The following is a 19,738-nucleotide window of genomic DNA, read 5'->3' on the forward strand; positions in this document are numbered from 1 at the left end:
TCAGTGACAATGGTAAAATGGGAACAGACTATCATTCAAAAATATGGAGCTCAGGAGCATATTTACCCTAACATTTTGACAATATAAGCATTTTGACTCTCATGGTTAAAACAATGCTGATTGTACTTTTCATTTTGGTGGTAATGGTGGAATGATTTGCTTTTCACACTTTTCTTTGTCATATTTCATGCAACATACTTACATACTTTTGGTGCATTTCTCAGAACTGAAATTCTCAAAGCTACTTGTCCAACTTCAACATCATTGAATCAGTTATGCACATCATAAAAGCAATTTCTTTTGGGGAAATTGCAAATGCATTCATGGAGATGATTATCGACAATTGTCTGTTGATTCCTACATTAACAAGTGTTTATGTCATGTTGGTCAAAATGTATCAGACTATGTCACATCCCAGTCGTTCTGATCCTCCTATGTGCCACGGCCCCTCATTTACCTCTTATGGAATTCTCTTGTTATCAGCAGTTTCTAGTTGTGTTTAATTAGTTTGATGTATTTAAGCACGTGTCAGTGTATGTTTCCCTAGTCCGGTCATTGACATCAGTCATGCTTGTTGCTCCGTATTCCATATATATATATATATATATATATATATATATATATATATATATGTGCTGGATACCTATGCTGATATGGACTGGGTAATATGTTAGGAATGAAAGGATGCCACATCGTTTGATGGAAATGAGAATTATCAACCTACAGAGGGCTGAATTCAAAGAAACAAAATCAAAGTGAAAAAATTATGTAGCAGGCTTGTCCATTTTGCCGAAATTTCATTACAGCAACTCAGAATCGTACTCGGTAGTTTGTATGGCCCCCACATGACTGTATGCATGCCTGACAACGTTGACAGATGGTGTCCTGGGGGATCTTCTCCCAGATCTGGACCAGGGCATCATTGAGCATCTGGTCTGAGGTGCAACCTGGCGGTGTCGGATGCATCAAAACATAATGTCCCAGAGGTGTTCTCTTGGATTTAGGTCAGGCGAATGTGGGGGCCAGTCAATGGTATCAATTCCTTCATCCTCCAGGAACTGCCTGCATACTCTTTCCACATTAAGACAGAAATTTTTGTGCACCAGGGGAACCTAGGACCTAGTGCACCAGCGTAGGGTCTGACAATAGGTCCAAGGATTTCATCCCGATATCTATTGGCAGTCAAGGCATCATATAGCCTATAGAGGTCTGTGTCCCTCCATGGATATGCCTCCTCAGACCATCACTGACCCACCACCAAGCCAGTCAAGCTGAACAACAGGCAGCATAACATTTTCCATGGCTTCTCCAGACCCTTTCATGTCTGTCACATGTGCTCAGGGTTAACTTGCTCTCATCTGTGAAAAGCACAGGGCAGGAGTAGTGGATCTGCCAATTCTGGTATTCTATGGCAAATGCCCATCGAGCTCCACTGTGCCAGACAGTGAGCACAGGGCTCACTAAAGGATGTCAGGCCCTCAGGCTACCTTCATAAAGTCTGTTTCTGCTTGTATGGTCAGAGATTTTCACACCAATGGCCTGCTGGAGGTCATTTTGTATGGCTCTGGCAGTGCTCATCCTGTTCCTCCTTGCACAAAGGAGCAGATACCGGTCCTGCTGATGGGTTATGGACCTGTACAGCTCTCCTAGAGTAACTGCCTGTCTCCTGGAATCTTCTCCATGCCATTGAAACTGTGCTGGAAGACACAGCAAAACTTCTGGAAAAGTCACATATTGATGCACCATCCAGGAAGAGTTGGACTACCTGTGAAACCTCTATAGGGAACAGGTATCACCTCATGCTACCATATCCAAATGGAAAAGGATTTTGAGGATTTTGAGAAAGTTGCAGGCTTTTGCGGGTAATCTATTATGTGGTGCTGTTTGTACAACTTGTTTCAAGAAATGCACATTGCAAATGTTAAGGATGATTTGAGAAATGTACCAAAGTTACTCAAAAAAACTGTAATATTCTCAAGACTATAAGAGAATTTCATCAAACAGTTCATGCACATAACACAACACTATGGTTTAGCTGCAAGAGCCTGTAACTTCCTGAAAACAATTAACTCATGTAACCCAGAGGACAGCGAAGTGAGTGCCAGCTGAACATCTGGGGACAGTGAGTCAGGCACCAGCTAGGCATCTGACAATGAGGAGCAAGGCTGAGTCCAACGGGACACTGAGGAGCGAGACTGGGTCCGACGGGACACTGAGGAGCGAGACTGGGTCCGACGGGACACTGAGGAGCGAGACTGGGTCCGACGGGACACACAGGACTGCAGCTGGGTTGGATGGGACACCAAGGTGCAAACCTGGGTCCAATGGGACACGTGATGGCAAGCCGAGCAAAGTTGGGATTGCGGGAAAAGTGGCCCTCTCTGGGCCAGGAGGGGGACTGTGAGCAAAACACTGCCAGGGCACCTGGTGGCGAACAAAGCACATCCATATTTCCTTGGGGTGAGCGAAACATTGCTGGTGCAACTGACTCGCTTTTGGGTGGTATGACCCTCAAGGAGCTGGAAGCATAGATGGAGTAGTCCTCTCTAGAGTGGGGGCCTGGAGTGCATTAGCCCTGGGTAGGGGCTTGAGTGACACAGTTGGCACCCAGACGAGGTCAAGATGGCATGATGGAGTTGGACACTGGAGGTGCACCTAAGGCTCAGGGACCACTGCAAGAGAGAGGGGGCCTCTCCTGGACCGAGTCTGGCAACAGCCTCTCCAGGGTAGGGCATGGCAACAGCCTTTCGAGGGCCAGGCATGGCAGTGACCTCTCCGGGGTTGGGCTTTAGAGGCTCAGAGGCTGAGGCGAAGCAACAGAAAACTCATCTGGGCTGGGCGCGGCAGTGGCCTCTCCTGGGCTGGGCGCGGCAGTGGCCTCTCCTGGGCTGGGCGCGGCAGTGGCTTCAGGCACTGTCTATTCAGATCAATGGAGCTTACTTCCACCACTTTTTCTTCATGCGACCTGCAACAGCAGCAATCAATGCGGAGAGCTGTCCCTGCTACCCATCACAGAAACCTCAGCGGCTGTCTGTGGAAAGTCAGTGAGCACATCCACGGCAAACTGGATGGCTTTAGGTGGTGATTCTGAGGGAGGCTGGTCAGCCTCACGTCTGGCCAACTGTTCTACTTTCGTGAGGAAGTGTCTAACCTTACTGGCATCCTGTGCATCTGAATCTGGGGTGAGCTTGGTCAATTCTTCTCCCAAAGACCGGAAGGGAACAATGACCTTGAGGATTTTCCAGACCATGACATTGTTCCTCCATTGTTCCTCTGGTAGATCTGCAAGAGGGAGAAAAAGTCTTCTGGCTGAAGTTAGATGGGTCCCCGTGGTTCGGATAGCCCTCTCAGTCCCTGGATCCGAGGCACCCATAGTATCTGGTCCACCAGGTGCAGAGAGGCATGGAAGAGAGAGAGAGGGTACACACCGCTGAAAGTTTCTGTGAGTCCTAACATTCTGTTGTGAGATGCAGAATGGAGGACATGGGAGCAGGAGTCGAGGGCAAAACGAAAAGGGTTTATTCCAAAACAGAACGGCCAGGAAAACAACTGATCACGGGGATCTCTAAACTGGGGCAAACTACAGGGCTAACAGGGACAGCAATGTCAATGTCAGGACTGGGGAACACTAGACTGTAAAATATTTATAACAAGGAGTACAGAGAGAGTAAATAAGAGGCAGAAATGAAAGATAAGATAAATGCTTAACTGGCGTTGTTTGCACTAGGGAAAAACAAGAGGGGCAGATAGGCAAGGCATGACACATGAACTGAGAAATGCTGTTATAGCCTTGAGAATGTTAAGCATGTTTCATGAAATGTGCCAAAGCAGTACAGAAAAATGGTAAGAAACAGGAATGCACCATCACAATCCTGTACTTGATAAGCAGTTCAAAGATGGATATACGCTTATCTAATAATGTAACTGCAGTATAACATGTAACTTGTATTTAATTGAATTATGATTGTGTTTTATAAACTCTATCAGGAAGCTTCTTTGAGCTTGTTATTGTTAGTAATTTCAGATTGTAACTCATGCATACATTCCCAGGTTCTTGTCTTCATGGATTCACCTGACTCACCCTAACAGTTTGTGAACAGCTACCACGAAGATGCAAAATTTATTTTATCTTAATGAATGGGACTGGTTTTCCTCTTGCCAAGTGAAACACCTTGTTTCCAGAGAGCATCACAACATACACGTTTAATTTATACTGCATCCGTTTAAAGCTGACCTGATAAGCATCACAATCCACATTCTCACCTAATTAATTAAAATTAATTCTCATCTAATTAACTAAAAATTAATGGTATTAGTGGTATTGGTATTACTGATTAACTGAGATAACTTCCACAAAAAAAATATTTGTTACACACATGGATTGATATACGGACTTTATGGATTCTGTTGTGATAAACCGCAGATTTATGTATTTAAAATACATATGCAAAAAGGAGAATAATAAAATATCAGTCCTACTGTCCAGAAGTGCTCAAAGATCTATCTTCTCAGTATTGTTATTAGGAAAGAGTTTGAACACTAACCAAGTTGACAGCTTGTGCTACTGGAAATTGGAAATAAACTGCAAGCTTTGTCTGGCCATTTCTTGCACATTATCATTTAAAGGACGTGTGAAAGACATTGTTTCACTAATATTTTATTTCATGACTTTGTTTCTGTATTCATAGTCGTTAGTGGTAACTTAATGTAAAGATTCTAGCATGCAAATGTTACCGTTAAACAGTTTTTTATTTGTTCTTGTAATACATTTATGATTTGTTTGCAAGTGTCAATTCCTAGCCACCATGGAAATGAAAGAAAAAAGGCCCGATATGTTTGGCTTTCCATTTTGAAAGAAACCTTTTGTTAGGAAGCTATATCACTTCATACATGACATATTTGTATTAAATGCCCAACTTACATATAGATGTGGCAAATATGAACCACAGAATGGCATGATGTAAACTGTGTTCACTGTTTTTATTTCTTGTTTACCTGATTTATTTAACTAGAACCTGATTATTCTGGAATTTTAAAACTTAGCTTACCTGAGCAGTTTTTCACTATATGTCTGAGGTATTATGATTCCTATACATATTTCTGCAGTCTGGAAAACTATATTCATATTTATGATTCTCTTCCCTGTATTTGTCATTGTGGATTGTCTATAAGAATGTAGTTTCACAATATAGCATGAAATACAATATAGATTCCCTACTGGCAATTTGTTGCACTCATAAAAAAGCTAACAAACAAACAAAGAATTAGGGGAAAATGGGAACATTTCATGAACAAATTGTCAGAGGGATAAGCTATAGTGTTACAATGAATAAATGGATTACATAAATATTTTATTGGAATTTTAATTCCATGTGCCAATCACAGTAAACAAGGGTAAAGACAAAATTGGGTAAAATTAAATGAATGTGTGCATGTATCTGTTCACACTTCTCTGCTATTCAATGTGGCAACAAGTAGAAGTTGTGCCAAGGGATAATTTAGTTTCCCAAGCGTGGTGCTTTTACCCCAAGGGCAGAAATATTTTCATAAAACCAGATTCTCATTTGGCAGGAAAATCCATGGTTATAGGAATGGCACACCCTAGTCGTGATGCATTCGGGTTAAATAAATGGCTGCAGGAAGATATGCAAGAACTGGCACAAAAAAGAGAAGAAAAAAGACTGTTTGTAGCTGTTTTAAACATTGGCATGATATGTTTCATTAAAATGACTGGAAAATCACACCCAATATTTAAAAAAATATATCCATCTCTCAAGTGGATATTTTTGTTATAAAGTGTGTGTGTGGAGGGAGGTGCTGGAGCCTATCCCAAGCTGTAATGGCCACAGGACCAAAGACATGGAAATACTCAGGATAGGATGCCAGTGTATCTCAGAGCAACAGTTTACTGATTCCAGAAAACATATCTGCAAGTCTGGACTGTGGGAGGAAACTGCAGAACCCTGAAAAGACATATGTAGGCAGATCATGCCAACTGCACATGCAGAGAGTGGGGTCAGGATTCAAACCTGCAGCAGTTAGTGTGCCAAACGATAATGTTAATATTCAATGACAAGAAAAAATAATATAAAATAATGCTATACCAATGTATTTTAATACCATGTATCAAACAATGTACATTTTTTTCCACAGTAAACAAGGGTACAGACACAATGGCATATTTTTGACTACTGCATAGAAGAAACTCAATGGACAACATTAGCCAGGATAATATGCAGAAACTGTACTGCAGTACAGTCAGTCACCACATTATATATATATATATATATATATATATATATATATATATATATATATATGTGTGTGTGTGTGTGTGTGTGTGTGTAAAATCTTTCAGAGTAAGTGTACAATTGGCTGGGCTCATTCGGGATATAAAATTTTTGTAATATCAACAATATGTATTATATAATAATATATAGTCAAATCTGAGTCAACATTTCAGCATTCATTTAAAAAAAATAACAAAATACGATTTCACTGTGTTTACTACCATATTCACAGGATAGTGATAAGAAGGATCCCTGCTGTCCCAAACATAATTGAATGATATACTCAAGTAGGTAATGAACAGCCACTGCATAAATATGGGCAACTTCAGACAGCTGCAGAAAATTATGGTTAAGTGACACCAATTTTGTGGAAAATATTGTCCTTTACATTTTAATTCAACAAAATATTAATGGAATATTATATCATGAAGTTAAAAAAGGAAAACTTGCAAGTCACATCGTTACCAATCACATTCTTTCTTTGGAAATTTTCATTCATATGCCTATTTTAATAATTGCAATTGCAAGTAAGAATACTATCTTAGAGCTTGCAGTTTTTCTGTTTAAAAGAATCTGTGTTGTACTATGTTCTAATAAATTTAAAACCAGCAATAAGGTGTATGCCTGTGGCATTTTTAAATGTCATTTATTTATTGTGGTAAATCTCACAGTTTTACAGGTTTGGGTTGATAATAAAGGAAAGAAAAAACCTGAAATCATTGTGGAAGACCGACAAGCTCCCTATCAATACTGGTGATTGCTTATTCATGCAGGTCTGTTACTGACAAAATATCTTTCCATAGACGTAGAAACATCTTTATATAATCTTTTCAAAAGACATGGTAGGAGAGGGCCACATTATGTAATGACAAAATGCAATGTCTTTCAGGTAAGGCAGTGCTGCCTAGCTCAGTCTCTATATGTGTTTATATGTGTATCCAAGATGTCCAAATTCAGGGGTATATGGAGAGATAGAATAAATGTTCATATCTGAAATTTGAATAGACAGGAGAATAATTCATTTCTAGAATAAACATTCTGTTATTTGTTTCAGGGTATGAAACAGAATTCACAGGTAGTGGTACAGTTCAGCAAAGGATTATCGTTGTTATTCATACAATTTTGTTCTGTAGAACCAAACCATGAAAGTTGTGCACGTTAAATTGTCGAATAAAGAGCTCAGAGCCGAAGTCTTATTGAATTATAGACATCAGGATTAAAGTCACACATGTAAAGGTAGATAAGGAACAAATATACCGAAGACAGCAGACAAGATGTGTTTAAGTGTTAGATAGAGAGTCCATGTGAGTTAATACTATGGTGCGTGCAAGATAGCTGTGGAGGTGGAGGTTAGGATAGGAAGGGATTGGAAATATAACATCTGTTACAACAAAGGACAAAAAATCTTAATAGTGAATGGAACTTTGAACAAAGCTGATCGTATCCTGCAGAAAAGTAAAGCACAGCAGGATATGTCTTACTGCTGCTAACAAGCTCTTCTATAATCTTCCACTTTTATGCCCTCAGGCATCAGTAGACACTACATTTATTTCTCACAATTATGATATTGTTTGCCAAGTAAAGTGACTGTGCAGACAGATTTAAGTCCCCAATACAATAAAATTGCACCTGCCTAACCCATGTAATGTGTAGCACCACATTTGTCAGTTTTAAAGATATTGCTCTTCCTGCACTGCCTCAGTATTGGAATGGATTTACATGTGAGATGAAAAAGCGATAAGAACTAAATCACTCTACAATTTGCATCCTGCCATGTTCTGATCAAGGGAGCTGGAGTCTGTCCCAGTCAGCATAAGTCATAAGGCAGGCAATGTAGAGAAACCCACCAATCTACAGTAACTACATGTCATACGACTGCATTAATGAACCCACTGGGTACCCAAACACCATGAGAATACACACAATTGCACTCAATCCAAGTCAGAGCCAATATTAAAACCCTAAGAAACTAAGAACTGACCAAGAAACAGGGAAAACAGAATCTAACACTGGGAGAAATAAGAAAGACAGGTAAAACACAATGCACAAAACAAGAAACCAAAACAGAAAACCACAAAATCACAGGAACTAGGAGAATCTGATGAAACCAATGAAACACTTAGGAACAAATACAGAAGAGGTGGGATTCAAACACACAACAGAGGGATTAACAGACAGCCACGCACTGAGCTCATTGAGCTATGCAGCTGAGAGAGAACAGAGGAAACACTACAGACTGACAACTGGGGAAGACAAAATGGACTGGGAGGCACGGGTGCTGACCCTGACACTAAGGACATTTGCAGAATTAGTAGTAGGAGAGAATATCTCAAGTGTTCTTGTAGCAGGTTGATGGTAAAAACCTGAGCTCCACAGACCTTATCATAAGGAAAAAGGGCTGAGATTACAAGTTCTAATAATATGCACAAGTAATTGCACTGTCCTTGAATAGTTTATGACCAAGAACATAGTGCGACTAAATTGTATTCATCTGGACTCTACAATAATGTTTTTGTATACCTGTAAGCCTTGGATTACTTGAGAGTAAGGAGTAAAATCCAGGACCAGAATTACTTTAAAATGGTCAGGGACTTGCAAACCATCATAGGAATCTTATGATGTCAACCAGCAATTGCTCACTGATCTTGTACATGACCTTATGTCAAAATGTGGAAGCTGTACGGAGCCCCTGAAGTCCCATATGAGGTGATTATTTTTTTTTATCTTGTGCAAACAAGTTAATTGTCTTGTTTGCACACGTTATTATCTTGTTTGCACACATTATTATTATGTTCGCATAAGTTATTTTGTGGGAACAAGTTAGCTGTAGTTGTGGTAACAAGTTCATTTTGGCACGCTGTTTTTAGACCGCCGGGGTAAGTTGCATTAAGAGTTTTTAATAGTTTGTTGATTTCTAAGCTATATATTTGAAATATGGCAGCATTCATTGCTACTGTATATTAAGACAGTCAATTTTCTGTGTTTTGGTGGGTGACCTGCACAAGTACTTATGTAACTCGCTCACTTTGCTGTAGCCTGCAGTGGATGTTGAATGCCTTGTAGTCTACATAATTGTCTTTTTTAAAACGTGCATTAAATAAGAAAACATGATCTCTATATGTATGCCATCAAGACAGATACCAAAATCAGACCTTTAGTGTTAGGATACAGTGTAGATTATTATCAGATCATTAATCCTGATTCACAAAGTGAGGTTACTGCAGGGCAAGCAAGATAGGATAAGGAATGTCACTGTAAGTACAGCTAGTCCTGTATCTGGGACCAGCGCAAGCACTTCCAACTGGCGAAGTTTATTGATCTTCCATGTGTTGTCCTTGGTGTTCAATCATTTTGTCTCTCATAAAGGGTTTATTTTATCTTGTACTGGACAGGCTTAACAGCCTATGTTGTAGTCATCTTTGTTGATAAGTCTAACCAATACATACTTTAAATGTTTTTAAAATGGTGTCATGTCTTGTGTGTAAATTGGAGATTGATATGTGTATATGTGTTCAAATTTAAATTGGTCATGGGGACCAATGGGTTATTGTACTCCCCACCCCTGCCTTGGCCAAATGTTTTATCAATTAATTTAAATGCATATTTCATATTAAATGAAATCCTTTTCACTAAATGAAGACAAAAATAAGAATTCACCCTGCTGCTCACATCTGCATAGTGGTCACTCTGAGAAACTCCTTTTTACTATTTTCAGACCACAGATGTGCAATAATCCACAAAATAAAGGCTCAGTTGGTTCAGTAATGAGAAGAAAACCAGAAAATGCACAATCAAAGCCCCTTTCACGCACAAAACCTGTTAATGTACCGGATAAAAACAACACGGTGATAGAAAGACATTTAGATAATTTAAAAATATTGGGATTTCATATAGTTCTTAATTACTCATTAGGACAAAAAAGTTAATTTTTACATGAATAATAAATAAGGGAATAAGTTATGTTTTTTAGCATATCTTAGTAATATTCGTTAGCGCTAAAGAAGGGAAGTTTGGGAACTGTGCAAGTTTTATTTACTTCTTTTGCAATATTTCTAATGTAATCATGTCATTAGAAAAGTGAAATGTGCGGCACAAAGTTCACTATTCTAAAGTATGGATGTAAAATGTACTGTATTTTATTTTATTTTGATTGTATGCAACGCACTATTGTTGAGATGAAAGGTCATAGACTGCGCGTGAGTGGAGAGTGGGAAAGCAAATTCGATGTCCTTGTTCGCTCCGTTAGAGAGTGAATGTAGAACATGACTGACGTGATTTGAATGTTAGAGACTATTTTATTTCTGAAATGTATTTGGACTGAATGTACATTTGAATTAGGCCGTGCAGAGTTTGTGTTTGTAAGAGATAACGTGAGCGAACTCGACAGAGCTTCGGAAGTTAGCCATCCATGCTAAGCGTGTTGAACGAGACTTCTACTGTTCTTTGTGAGGAAACTGCATTGATTTCATGTACTGCCTTGAGATCCCGGACTTCATATTGATGAGGATTCTGATGACTCAATGATGACTATCACAAACATCATCGGTGAGGTGAACAACCCACTATGAGTGTAATGTGTATTTTCCAACCGTATTAACTTTTAATTATGGAATGTCTGTTTATATATAAAAAAGAAATCTGTTAGTCACCCGTTAAAAGTAGTAGCATCTGATTGGTTGCAATGAAAATTCATGACAAATCAATCCAGCTGTTCTAAAATCTGAACAACACACTAAAACGTGAGGACAGAACAGGTATTGCATTTCTGGAAACTAGTTCAACCATTATTGCAACTGAATGCTAGAGAGACTATAATTAGCAATTTCTAGACATGAAATAGACTCATTAATGACCTTGTTGCTAAGGTACAAGATACTAACCCTTTACTGCATTGTAACAGTGCCTTCTAATTAAATGGTGGCCTTGTGTACGGTTGATGATTGGTTTGGTGTTCTGGTTTCATTCTTTTTCATTCCCAACACCTTCACCTGTGTGTAAAGAAACTCCTATTCAGTTCACTGTAGTAGTATAAATATTTTTTTATATCAGATACAAACTTTAAATAAATGTGTAATTTGCACCACTAAGCAAAAAGTTTGAACTTATTAAGTTGAACAATTTGATAATATGGAGAAGGCAAAAGAGTTCAGATTGAGGGCTTCGGTTCTGTTTGATTTTTATAATTCTCATTTACATAAAAAGCAGCTGTCATTAAGTGAGGCTTGGTTAAGCATTCCAGTCAAATCATTTCATATTTTATTCATATTTTGTGTTCTGTGTTAAAGAATTGTTCTGTAAATTATTTTATTTACTACGTTTATACATGTGAAAAAACTGTTTTGTTTTAATTTTATTTATTTGGTTAAATATGCTTATATCTGTCATCCTTGAGCAAAAGGTTAGGAATCCAGATTTTAGTATTGTCATGTTTCAAATTTTGTTGCAGATGTACCTTTGTAAATTATTTTTGTAAAAACAAATCAGAACTGAACTGCAGTATGTCTTGCTCCGATCGTCCGCTCCTTCCGTGTTCCACACCCCCCACTCCAGCTGTCACTGTCACTCCAGCATCCCCAAGAAATACTGAGGAGGCTGCACCACAAGAGGATGGAGCAGGCTTCCTCAGCAGGAGATGCTGCGCCCACCTTCCCCTAGGCACAAACTCCATCCGCGGTTCCTGCCCCTGTCCCTGTGGTTTCTGTCCCCAAGGTTCCGGCACCAGTCCTGGCAGCTCCTGCACTGCCCCCAGAGATTCCTGTCCCGGCAGCTCCTGCACCACCCTCTGAGGTCCCAGTCCTGGCGGCCCCTGCCCCGGCGATTCCCGCGCAGGCGACTGACGTGTCGCTTGATGTGCTGCCGCCCAAGGTTCCTGTGCCTGTGGTTCCTGCAGCGCTCACCGAGGTTCCTGGGCCTGCTTCACCCCCCCATGGTTCCAGTTCCTGCGCCGCCACCGCCGGGGAGGTGCCAGTCCCTGAGGTTCCTGCTCCGGCGCTTGAGGAGCCAGTAGTTGAGGTTGCGCCTGAAGAACTAGTTCCCGTGGTGCCCACTCCCGAGGCCCCAGTCCTGACAGCTGATGTGCCGCCCTGCGAAGCCCCAGTCCCGGAGGATGCCCCTACACCCTCTGAGTCTCTAGTCCTGGCGGATGACCCTTTGCCCACAACGGTTCCCGTGGCTGAGATCCAGGCCCCGGTGGTTCCCGTCCCAGCACTGACCCTCCGGCCCCAGTACCCCTGGTTCCTGCTCCCTCAGTCCCAATACCCCCCAGTCCCTGTCCCCACGGCCATAGCCCCCCCTGGCTCCTGACCCTCAAGTCTCAATTCCTCTAGCTCCAGTCCCCCCTGTTCTAGTCCCCCATATTACAGACTCTCCAATTCCAATATCTCCGGTTCCTGTCTCCCTTGCTCTTGACCCTACTCCCATGTCTGCAGCTTCCACAGTCCCAATCCCTGTCCCCGAGGAGGTCCCTGACGACCTGACCACTGCTCCTCCCTCTTTGATGGAGCTGGGGGAGGAGCTAGAGTGAGACCCCTCTGGGATTACCCTGACTGCCCCAGTGAGTTATCTCAGCCACCACCCCCCTATCGCAGCAGATCCCAGCTGGGTTCTCATCTCTCGGCCTCCTGGAGAGGGAGAGGACACCAATGTAGGGGTCAACTCCCTGGCTCGCCTTCCCTCTCCCAGACTCCAGCTCTGCAGTCACCCTCGGCTTCCCCTGTGGCGCCTTGTCGGTCGGCAGAGGCCCTGTCTCCAGTGCCTCCTCAATCGCCTGTGGCTTGTCGGTTGCCTGTGCCTGGGCTGGTTGTGGCAGCACCTCCGCCAGCCGTGGCTACGGTTCCCTCCTCTCCTCTGCCACAGTCCCCTTCGTCGCCCTCCCTGCCTTCTCTGCCAGCCCCTTCGCCTTCCTCCTCAACCCCTTCAACGTCCCCTTCAGCCCCTACTCCGGCCTCACAGTTGCCTGCTGCTCCAGCAGCTACCGCCTCACATCAGTTGAAGGTCTCTCCGGCTCCTCGGTTCCCCTTTGCTTCCTTGTCCCCTATGTTTATTCCCTGTCCTGCTGCACCGTTGTTCCCTTCTGGACCCTTTGTACCCTCTGTGTTTCCTCCTCGTCTCTCTGTGCCTCTGTTTCCTGCTGGTCCCTTTGTGCCTCCTGCTAGTGTGCCCCCTGGTGTTTTTCCTCCATTGTCCCATCCCTTGATGTTTGGTTCTATGTTCTCATCCTTGGTGTCCCTCTTCATTTCTGCGTTTATTCAGTTGTTGTCTGGGCTCTTGTCCTGTTTGTCCTTTGTGTAGTTGCTGTTCCCTGTGCCCCATTGATGTTTTGCTTTTGTCTCCCTAGATTTCGTTGTGTCCCCGGTTGCATCTCTTTGCTCTCCTTAGACACAGGGTGCATGCCTTTTGGGGGGGGGGTTCTGTCATGCCCCCGATCCGTGTGCCACTCCCCCCTCGTTAACCTCGTGCGGAATCCCTGTGTGATCAGTGTTTCTTGTAGCTGTCATTAGTCCTATGTATTTATGTCTGCGTTAGGTATGTTTTCCCCAGTCCGATCATTAATGTCCATCCTGTTTTTGATGTGTCGTGCTCCTGGTTTTATAATTAATGATAATTAATAATTCATTCGCCTGACTTTCCGGCTCTGACTGCTGCTTCCTCCCTCCATGCTCTAGCAGAGTCGTGACACAGTCTGTGAAAGCAGATCTTTTTTTTATTTCATTTACTTAAGTATATGTTGAAAACATTTTATGTTTTGAAAGACAGACAAAACTATATAACTTAGTTTAGTGTTCAAAGTGAAGTGTTGAACCATATTAAATCATTTTCAAATTCACCCTCTATAGACTCTGTTCTTGATATAGTGAAAAATGATCAAGACAGTGTCTTTCATGTATTACAGTAATGTTAACAATAGCAATAGCTTTTTATATTTCACAGCAATAGCAGTAGCTGTTTAAATCACTTTAGATTTCCTGCATTTCTAAATAAACCTAATACACTGAACAAAAATATAAACGCAACACTTTTGTTTTTGCTCCCATTTTTCATGAGATGGACTTAAAGATCTACAATTCATTCCAGATACACAATATTACCATTTCTCTCAAACATTTCTCACAAATCAGTCTAAATGTGTGATAGTGAGCACTTCTGCTTTGCTGAGATAATCCATCCCACCTCACAGGTGTGCCACATCAAGATGCTGATCTGACATCATGGGTAGTGCACAGGTGTACCTTATACTGCCCACAATAAAAGGCCACCCTGGAATGTGCAGTTTTGTCTCACAGCAAAATGCCACAGATGCCACAAGCATTGAGGGAGCGTGCAATTGGCATGCGGACAGCAGGAATGTCAACCAGATCTGTTGCTCGTGCATTGAATGTTCATTTCTCAACCATAAGCCGTCTCCAAAGGCGTTTCAGAGAATATGGCAGTACATCCAACCGGCCTCACAACCGCAGACCACGTGTAACCACACCAGCCCAGGACCTCCACATCCAGCAGGTTCACCTCCAAGATCGTCTGAGACCAGCCACTCAGACAGATAATGCACGGCCCCATGTTGCAAGGATCTGTACACAGTTCTTGGAAGCTGAAAATGTCCCAGTTCTTGCATGGCCAGCATACTCACCGGACATGTCACCCGTTGAGCATGTTTGGGATGTGCTTGACCGGCGTATACGACAGCGTGTACCAGTTCCCACTAATATCCAACAACTTCGCACAGCCATTGAAGAGGAGTGGACCAACATTCCACAGGCCACAATTGACAATCTGATAAACTCTATGCGAAGAAGATGTGTTGCATTGCATGAGGCAAATGGTGGTCACACCAGATACTGACCGGTTCTGAGTCTCCAGACCCCCAATAAAGCAAAAAACTGCACATTCCAGGGTGGCCTTTTATTGTGGGCAGTATAAGGTACACCTGTGCACTACCCATGATGTCAGATCAGCATCTTGATGTGGCACACCTGTGAGGTGGGATGGATTATCTCAGCAAAGCAGAAGTGCTCACTATCACACATTTAGACTGATTTGTGAGAAATGTTTGAGAGAAATGGTAATATTGTGTATCTGGAATGAATTGTAGATCTTTAAGTCCATCTCATGAAAAATGGGAGCAGAAACAAGAGTGTTGCGTTTATATTTTTGTTCAGTATGTTACTTATTTAATGCCAGTTCATCGCAAGGAATACAACTGCAAAACACACACTGTGTTTTGGACCTATCCAGCTCCTCTAGGTCAAATGGCATGGCACAGTCCTCAGTGTCCCACAACTCTGGGGCACAGGACATCACTTTGGGGATTCCAAGTTGGCTTGCGCACAGGTTGGATTCAGTCTGGATTCCAGACATTTGTTATGCAATTCAGCTGTTCCTAAAATTAAATGTAAAATGTCTAACTATAAACAACATGTCGAATAATCACATTTGTCACTGAATAAATTAAAGAAATTGTGAAAATTGATTTAAAAACATGTTACCCATTGTGCACAATGTATGATGGCCTGATATAATGTTTTACTATAGTCCATGTGTAATCACATTAACACCCAATCATACCTGAATTATTCCCAGTATGGCCTTTTCCAGGAAGCCTCCATCAAACTCTCCTTCATCCTGTATCTCCCAAAGATGCTGGATCCAATATTCCATGCCCTCTTTCTGGAGTATGCCCAAACAACTCTCGATGCATTGGTTTTCTGTACTGCAGTCAGTTTATACAAGTTATTTAATGTTTCTAAAGTTTCTACAAAATAGCCCCCAATAACTCTCGGGTCACTGCTTATTTTTTTAGGAATTCAGGCAAATTAACCTCAGAGAAAAGCCATCAGAACACCCATTAATGCATACACCAAAAGGTTTTAACTTAGGTAAATTGGATCTCTTTGAGAAGTACTATCTCCTGTGAAGTTTCCGATGCTGTATATATGCTGACCCCTCAGGATCCAGCTCGACTAATATGACTCTTACTTCTTTTTTTTGTTTTCAGGCCAATTTCTCAGCACTCATGAGCATTCATCTATACCCATGCATTTTCCCCAGACCCTGTAGTTGTTCTTAGATGAAGTCAATGGCATGCCCTAAATATGTGTTGTCCTTCCATCGGCTGAGCCTGATGTCCTTCAGAATGCTCAGGAAATTATTCCTGCTCTTGACAGTCCCATGCCTATGTGAAAGAGCAGCAAAAACTTCATTATATGCCATTCCAAGGTGAAAATAAAACTTGATTAGCTAAATTCTCTCCATTATATTTTATCTGTGCGTATCTGACATCCTTGGAGATGCATGCAAATTTATAGTAAATTATCTTGTGCGCACAAGATAAGTTGGGTGAACAAGATAACTTTTACACACAAGATAATTATCACCTTGTGGAATTTTAGGGGTAAAGGTGTACAATAAAATTAAATAATTAAATTAATAAAATGTATAATTAAATGAACCCTACTTGTCTGAGCAGAGTGGCTTGAATTCTGTGATGTGCTGCAGAATCTCATCTCATCCATATCATAATAACAACAGGAGCTACAATCGTATGTGGTTTTCAATTATGAGCTGGGTTCCAGTGTGACCTAACCAACCAAGTCCCTCCCTGCAATTGTGTCTTGGGTAGTGCGGTGACTGGCAAGTCTTTGAGGGACTACAGATCCTGCATTTTTTATTTATTGAAAGTTATTGTTGTAGTCACAGTAACAAACCAAATGACAACATCTCATCCATCCATCTTAAATTATAGCTTATACAGTATGGTGCAACAATAAGCCTGGAATTTTTCCAAGGGAGCACAGAGTAGGGAACCCCCTAATGCAAAAACAAGATCTGAAGAATAATCTGAAGAACTTCACATTTCAGTTACAGTGTTTCTGTGAGATAAGATAATGCATGGCATTCATTTTAAAGTACAACAACTACTCAGTTCAGTGCTTTATAAAATGTACAATACAAAATGAAAAACACAGAATCAAGTGCAAATCTCAGAAGATTGCAGCTGGGTGATTTCCTCTCACTGGTCATTACAGCTCTTGTTTTGTGGCAGAAACAAACATATAGTGAAAGCTGCAATTTCTTAAAAAAACACATAAGAGGAACACATAAGAGGAAGTAAGGCATCAAAGGTAGCAGGTTATTTCCATAACCAGTTAATGAACTCCTTATCTAATGCTTTCTGCCACATCTAAAGGCTTTCTCAAACTGAGCAAATAGAGAATATCTCTCACAAATGTTTCAAAAGCACAGATATAATGCAATCCATTTACTATAAAATGCTTCCCAACTTCCCTAAGTTAAGAGGCATTTTAATGTATTATACTGTATATATAAAAATTAGTGCCCTGGATTCATTCATGTAACAATAATTATTATTCCAGTGATCAATGTCTCAATTAATAGACAACATCATTGACTATGGAGACCCCATCCTATTAAGGCACAAAAGGTGTTTTCACACCAAAATTCTGGAACCTGGTTCCTTTCCTGTCTCAACCAGTCATGGCATATATTTATGTACTACATATAGTCCATGTTCTTTAGATAGCCAAACATCTTAATCTTATAGTAATGGTTGAAAGTGGTATTTGTATCATTTTAAAGCACTAAGTACACTTATTAGTGTTAATGTGTCTTTATGACAACCTTGTCTTTGTACATGTCTTGCTTGAATAAACCAATGGATATCTCACATATATTCCAATGACATACTGTACTGTATATATCCCTGGGGAAGCATCAAGCCCAAATTCAAGACAGTTGTCTTAGTTTGTAGCACAGTCAAACATAACTGGTTCAGCTGGAGGACGGTAAGCAAAAATGTAATCACTTACTCCTCATCTTGTCAACAGAAAAGAATTGTAGATATTGATTTGTGTACCTCCTAAGGCAGGAGAGATAATGTGTTCACTACTGCACTCCCACCTTTTGTTGGAACAAGAATAAAATGCTGATTTGTTAAGAATAACCAATGGAGGTCTTCTTGTACCTTGCAAGTTTCCCTGCTTTTTTTGTCAGTTTTCTGTCTTAGGAGAGGAAATATATTTCTGTAATAAAAGGGTTTTGTTTCACTTAAGAGGATGGCCTAGTCATGCAGAATTTCAAACAAGATTGCATGACTTCAATTTCATATGAACATATTTGGGAGCTGCATTCAAATAGCAACATTTGAGTGAGGAGTAACAGTGCACTTTTTAGGTGCAATGAAGCAGAGGAGATGATAATTGTAACACAAATATATTTACATATTTTTGTAATGCAAACACTGGTCATTATGATAATTTAGGGCTCTCCCAAATTAATGACTTTAAACATGACATAATTTAGTACTGTACAATAATCCACCATTTCCTGTTCTAATTACTTATGACGTACATACAAACACACATTATGAAGCAGATTCGTGGTAGCACAGGGCAAGGGAGTACCATAACTAGAGTGCCAGTCCATCAAAGGGAGCAAAATCACACGCGAAAATGTACTGTACTTAAAGCAGTACGAGGCTATGGAATCAGATGGATTCCATAAATGGATTGTTTTGTTATGTCATCCTTTTGCAGCTTACATAGTTATGGCCCAACACAAAGGTTATTTATAAATTGGGAGCATAGTCAATATTTTTTTTTCCTTGTTGCAAACATACTATCATTTATAAGCATGGAAAAGACATCCCCAAGCACAGACATTTGGATGTTAATACTAATACCATCTGTTGGAGTTTGCCTGCCTTGTGCCCTAGATTGCCAGAGGCAAACACAAAAATAAAGGCAAACAATCGTTCAGAATGACTTCCATCCATCCATTCATTTTCCAAACTGCTTATCCTACTGGGTCGCAGGGGGTCCGGAGCCTATGCCAGAAGCAATGGGCACGAGGTAGGGAATAACCCAGGATGGGGGGCCAGCCCATCACAGGGCACATTCACACACCAGTCACTCACACACACATTCCTATGGGCAATTTAGCGAGTCCAATTAGCCTCAGCATGTTTTTTGGACTGTAGGGGGAAACCGGAGTACCCGGAGGAAACCCTAGGACAACATGGGGAGAACATGCAAACTCCACACACATGTAACCCAGGCAGAGACTCGAACCCGGGTCCCAGAGGTTTGAGGCAACAGTACTAACAGAAAAACTAATACATGCCTTCGTAAGTTCCAGACTGGATTACTGTAATGCCCTCCTATCGGGTTGCCCGTCTGGATCCTTGCATAAACTTCAGATGGTACAGAATGCTGCAGCCAGAGTTCTAACAAACACTAAAAAATTTGATCATATTACACCGGTCTTATCCTCTCTTCATTGGCTGCCAGTTAAGTCTCGAATTGACTATAAAATACTGCTATTAACTTATAAAGCACTAAATGGCCTTGCACCAGAATACTTTAGTGATCTGCTGACCACATACAACCCTCCACGCTTGCTTCGCTCTCAAGCCATGGGATATCTGTTAGTGCCTA

This window comes from Brienomyrus brachyistius, chromosome 1, assembly GCF_023856365.1.
Source record: "Brienomyrus brachyistius isolate T26 chromosome 1, BBRACH_0.4, whole genome shotgun sequence".
Classification (NCBI taxonomy): domain Eukaryota; kingdom Metazoa; phylum Chordata; class Actinopteri; order Osteoglossiformes; family Mormyridae; genus Brienomyrus; species Brienomyrus brachyistius.